The sequence below is a fragment of the Paramisgurnus dabryanus genome, chromosome 24 (assembly GCF_030506205.2).
Source record: "Paramisgurnus dabryanus chromosome 24, PD_genome_1.1, whole genome shotgun sequence".
NCBI lineage: Eukaryota > Metazoa > Chordata > Actinopteri > Cypriniformes > Cobitidae > Paramisgurnus > Paramisgurnus dabryanus.
The window spans coordinates 12,566,685-12,573,155 of NC_133360.1; the positions used below are offsets into that span (position 1 = coordinate 12,566,685).

At 38.1% G+C, this 6,471-nt stretch overlaps 1 protein-coding gene across 1 annotated transcript in view; it reads right to left on the reverse strand.

Moving 5' to 3' along the window:
* Nucleotides 1-4,177, reverse strand: part of ncanb (neurocan b) — a 202,654-nt gene extending 198,477 nt beyond the window's left edge. Inside the window, exon 1 of the mRNA XM_065246007.2 lies at nucleotides 3,901-4,177. The gene's annotated coding sequence lies outside the window, so the exon portion shown is untranslated. The remainder of the gene's footprint in view (nucleotides 1-3,900) is intronic.
* Nucleotides 4,178-6,471: the final 2,294 nt, after the last annotated feature.

Consider the following 6,471-nt stretch of genomic DNA (forward strand, 5'->3'; position numbering starts at 1 on the left):
TCCTGAATTTATCTGCACCTCTAAATAGGCTTACTAGCACTAAAACTATAACTGGTCATCACATCAGTACAACAGATTCTTAAAACATATTCTTAAAAAAATATATTATGTTATATTTTATTTACCACCTGCAGAACCCTCACGGACCACTAGTGGTCCACGGACCACAGTTTGGGAATGGCCGCCCTAAACCGAAGCGACAATGGTTTGAAAATAGGAAAAAGCAGTTGAGTAACCAATCCGTGAGAATGCCATGGAAAAATTAGCAACAACAAATTCTGTGACTATCCCACGGAACTTTGTGAGATCACGTTGAATATGTCTGTGTGGGAACTCGGAATTGATGTATGTTTTGCATGTAAAACAAGCTTACTTACTGTTATTGATAAATATTGTATTCAGTACACATTTGCACCAAACCGGAAGACTTGTAATGAAACAATTCAGTCCAAATACGTGTCCCGAAACACCCATACTATGAATAATGTGATGTCTGATCGCACCTGTCTGCGCAATAAAATGTGAAATGCACATGCATCAACATGTTTTTCATCAAGCAAACGGAATCGACAAATGAAAAAATGAACGGTTCCTGATAACCTGATTTTACGTAATGCTAAGAACCTAACAGCGCAATCTGAACCTCATTTCCATGTTAATGAACGATACATTGAAATATCTGGCAAGACGAAAACCTCATTGTCAAGGAAAACTAATCTCCTCAAAAAAATGATACGCCACAGATTACATTTATGAACCCTGACAATGGAAACAGAGAGATGCTTCAACCAGGAATATGGGGAAGTTAATTATATTTTGTTGCCCTGTGTTTTTCACATGGCGTGAAGACAGTAGTTGTAAGATTACCGAGGTGCTTCTAATGCATAGACAAAAAGAATCAAAAGAGGATTAATAAAAGCAAGTCGCTCTAGGGAGATATAGTAGAGGATGTGGAGAAGGCAGGATCAGAGTGCATAATTTAATGGTTTCCCCGCTTCAAACCTTCTTGATTTATAGCATGTTGGTACAGTAAATATTTGCACGCTTAATTCCATACATCTCCGTGCATGGGAGGGAAAATCCAAAAGATTACAAGCGTTTGAGAGGATGGAAATGAAACTGCAAATCCAAATGTAGCCACAAGGCTATTTTTCTGCCAGTCATCAGTCTATTCTCAGTTTTGTTGTCTTCTAAATGCAAACACGAATAGGGTGAACTGCTTGGAGCAAATATCATTTCGCGCTATGCTGTTGGTTGTGTTCATTTATTATCAACCGGCAGCTGCGCGCACAACGGCCAAGCAAACTATGATCTATGCTTGGGAGCTGTCCAGTGCTGAAATACAGCCCCAGTTAAAAATACCAGGGAACAGGAAAGAGAAAGAGAGAGAATCTTAAATTGAAGGCCTAAATGCTCAGACTAGCACTGTGCAAATTGCTGGTATAATTACCAGGCTCCTTTCCCTTCTGGACCTCTCCCACAGTGCAAGCGATAAAACATTTTCTAAATGAATCTTTAAAGAGGAAGGTAGTGCGCTTTTTGTGAGCGAGCCTTCGAGCCAAAACTGAATCTATTCAAAATTGAAAATGAATTAAGAGTTAAGGAATTAAAATTAACCTCGTTTCCCTTGTGACGTTGCGAAGCGTTACAGTACAATTTCAAATCCTGCAAAACACAGACCAGGTGCGATGATTTATTTATGGTGTTTAAGGAGGCAAATGCCCATTTTGAATAATATCTTCCAGGTCTGGGCTATGATAAATATTCAGTGTTTGGGTGAAGGCGGATTGGCGGGCTGTTGTAGACACAGCAGCTGCCAACCATCTACTCTGGCTCATGGGATAAGACAGAACCACTCTTTCTTGTCACCCGTCAATCAAATAGTGCGCGCGCACACACACACGTTAATACACCTGCAAGACTGGGGGCATTATGATTATTGGGGGACACATAAATTAAGATGCACATTTGCTGATATCTACTCACACCAACACTAACATAAAAGGATCCTAAATTATTTGGTAATTAAACATTGTTAATTAAACACACATTTTCACAACAAAGGGAGTGTATACGGTAAACACAACCATATGGCATTCCTACCTGACTATTCAAAAACTTCCCCTGCAGTCCGGCATCCAGCACAAATGTCTTGAGTCATTTTTGTCACCCTCGCAGAAGCACTCTCGGTCCATTAAGCACTGAGCATACTAATTTACGACAAGGACATTATCTTCTGAATTACAAAGGCATTTGGGTGTTTGGATGCTGTTCAAGTACAATTTCGATTCCACCTGTCCCTCCCTCCCACAGTCCCTGCTTGTACAAGTGTTCGTGTTAAACTGAACATAGCCGAGCGGAAATGCACATTATTAAAATACGAGAGAATCAATCAAGTGCCCTCTAAAAGTCACACAACACCAAATAGGTTGTGCTGTGACCCAATCACCCGTTTTCTCCATGAGACAATGTGCTTAGATGTGCTCTTCTACCATTTACGATTATACAAGGAGGTGATTTAGGCTTAGAAAAAATGAATAGATGCCTCAGGAGACATACAGGGCACATAAAAGATAGCTTGGTTTGGTTAGGCAGCGATGGGACTTGGGGAGGTGTGTGGGGGTAAGAATGAATGGTCTTTGAACCTGGAGACAGTGCTTTGGAGTGCTTGCCCTGACACAGCAAACAGTACATGTTGTCTATAGGTGACAAAGTGTCATTGAGAAGTTCAGTTCAAAATATTTCTTCAAAAAAATGATGAATAATGCAGTATGATGAAGAACAGAATCATACAGTGAGTATCTGAGCATCTAGTAGCCTATTTCTCCCAAAATTCCAATTTTTGTGACTAAGGCATACATACCAAATCAGTTTATAAAGAACAACATTAAAAGGATTGATGCAAGCTGGGAAAGACATGAGGATGTGGAGAACCCCACAGTAACCAATTTGCAGCACACAGCTGCCCGAAATTTCCCCAGAGCACCTAACCCACGAGTCCACGACCAACTAGCTTTCTATTTCGGAAGCTCTTTGACAAATAACACACGTATTCACATTTACAAATCGCTCTGTTCATACACTTCAGCTGTTTTGCAACACTTGTTGCAGACTGATGCCGAAAGCACCTGGAGTGATCTGTCAGGTTGAGACTGAATAGAGACTGCGCAGACAGTCACGACAGATGCCAGGAGAAATCAGATATGTCTGACTCTCCCACCAGCCAGGTTTCAGACTGACAGCACTCAGCTCTTGTCAGCTTTAAACAGCATCCAGCTGACACTCAGCACAGGGCATAAAACAATGCACAGGGTTTCTTTTCTCCAAAAATCTCACTTTTTGTGTCTGGCAGCTTTTTGGTGACTTCTATTAACCACTCCACATGAATGCGTTACTGTGAAGTGTTGACAGCTTGGGGATGGGGGGATATAGGTTAAAACTAAGAGAGTTAACGTTAAACAGTTCATAACATCAATATTAAGGTAAATATAACATTAATAAAGCTATGTACTTATCTAAGAAGGTCATATTTATTCACAGCTGCACTTTTTAAAGCACTGAGAATAATATAAGACATTCATTGCATTCAGTGATTAAAATTACGCGTTTTGGTGAAATAACGTATAGAATATATGGAGCACGACGATATATAATTTGTAAAATCAATGTTTTCCGACTATTAATTCTAACCTCATATATAGATTTATATAGAAGAGCCGTTTAACATCGTTCCCCGCGTTTGGTCCCCCAGAGAGGTTGAATGTCCTCACTGAGGATGTAAACCGCTAGGCAAAGGGTCCGTCTCTAACCTGTCCTAAATAAAAGACACTCTACACCACATTACATACTAAAACGGCTCAAACATCAAGAAATTGAGCCGTTCATATCGCTTATGTTTACCTTCTCAGAAGTACAGAGCGTCGTCGTGTCAAAAGTCCACAGGAATGCCGCGTCGCCTCAGATAAACCGCCGCTTCCCTTCAGAGCAGGTGGTGATAACAGCGGTAAACCATTCAAAATGTATAAATCTGAAAATCTCGTAGAAAGTGTTCAGTTATTTTGTTGAAACCATCTCAAAAAAAGACGATATTTCTCCTCAGCCTGCGTCTCGTGCGGCGCTCACGGGGAGAGAAGCTCGAAACGGCGCGCACTTCGCCGGTCGCGAGGATCAACTGAACAAAAGCGCGCGCGGTGGCTCGCCGCTTTCCAGCCCCCCCCCCCCTCGCCTCACCACCTCACAAGCTAACGGAGCAGATGTTTTGGGAGAAAGTGATGCTTATGCATAGCCAATTCTCCGTGGGGGTGGGAAAACTGTGCAGGGATGTCGTCCTTTGTTTTGTCAATTCATTGTGCAGGTTCAATATGGTGATGTTGAGTAACTTGGTTGTCCAATTTGTCTAGGATTTCCACTTTGTATCTCAGGAGCTGGCATGAAATGCGTTAATAATGCGTTTCATTTTATTGTGTAAATGTGTACATAGGGAACAGAAGGGTTAGTTGGTACACATGGAATTGGTATCAGTAACTACAATCAAAATGTATTTATTCATTTAAAATGTGTGAATTTCTTTTTAATTGCGATTTATTAATCAAAAGTTTGATTTTTATGTTGTTTTGTTAAATTTAAAACTAAATAACTATAATAATTAATTACATTAATAAAATAATAATTGTATTCATTTATACTTATACATTTTTTCCTATAAAATTGCATATTGTATCATATTTTGTATCTCTTGGGTGAGGTTCAATTATATAACTATAACATTATAACTGTGGAAAAACAGTGTCATGTTGGGGAAAGTTGTCACATGTGTTTTAATTCAATTTTGGATGACTTATGAAACGTTTTTTATTCAAGTTTCATGAATTCCTCTGTTTGTACTTTTTTCTCATAAGCCTGTTATATCATAATTATTTAATGGCTATTTTCATGGTAAAAAAATTAGTACTAGGAAAAATCTAAATAAAACATTATATATTATTTTATTATGGTCACATGATAAAACTACAATTTGCAGATAAATTGCAAAATGACAGATAAATATGTTTTAAAACTTTGTCTTATTCGAGAAAAAAGGTACGTTATAGGGCTTTACACTCTTAAAAGGTGTTATATGATGTCATAGAGGAACCATTTTGGCAATGTGTATATGTATACAAAACCTTTAACATCCACAGAACCGTTCTGTTGCACGAAAATAGTGGAGACTTTGATATCTTGGTCAATCTGTGCACAATTTTTGACAATTGAAAGCAGGGTTGCCAGGCCCAAGACAACTTAAAACCCGCCCAAAAGGAATGAAAACTAACCCTATTTTTACATTTGTTAAAAACTGCGGGATTACAACAAAAGGCTGTTAAATAAACTCTTACTATTGCTTTTAATGTACTTTCCAGATGAACATTTTCTTAATGCACTTAAAGTGCTCTATTTCTACACACTATTCTGTTCTACATATACAAAAAATTCTACTTTATTACTTCTTAAGATTATCTTAAGAACATCCAAGTGTACCCAACTGTGCCATTTTGAGACAGTATATGAACTCTGCCCTTTTAACATACTATCTCTGCATTTAAAAAATGTTTAACTTAAAAAAATCATACAAAGATGAGTTCACATGGTCTGTTAATATCCTCTCAGTATAGACGCAACTCCTCACGTAAGGAAATTTCTTGTTTCTGACATGATATTAAGAGCAAAACGCACCCTTCCACCCACTTTTCCACTGATTTCCTGACACTGCAGCGGTCCTTGGGTTGACAGGTTTTGCTTATGGGATTAATGCAATTTAGGAAAATAAAGAACGTTCATCTTATAAGTCTACAGATAAACATTTTGGCGGCTGCGGCACATTATAAAACTACAAAAAAATTCCATAGAAATTGCAGCTGGGTTGCCGGTAACTTACCGTAGATTTAATTTTATGTTTTTTACTGGCAACATTTTGTTCAAAGTTAAATGAAAATTAAACATTTACAAGTCTTTGTCTTTACAGAATAAAACTAAAAAACCAGCATCAAGCAAAACAATCTGGGAAACAAAATCTGAAGCAAAAAACAGAAAAAGGTTGATGATGATTTCTGGTTCCCAGAATGCTTTGCATGACGCTGTTATTGTATAGTTTTATTCTGTAAAGATAAAGACTTGTTAATATTTAAAATGTATTTAACTTTGAACAAACTCTTGCGAGTAAATAACATAAATGTAAATCTACGGTAAATTACCGGCAACCCAGCTGCAATAATGTTGTAGTTTCTACTGATTTTTTTTACAGTGTAGCCCAAAATACCGCAACCCACGGCTCCGAAATTTTTCCCGCAACTGTATTTTCAAAATAACCCAATTGTGCTGGAAAACCGCAAACCTGGCAACACTGATTGAAAGTTTAGAAAAACATATTTTGAAAAACAAACAAGGGACTTCATCACACATCTACTGATGTTCTTCATTTATTCTCACTGCTTG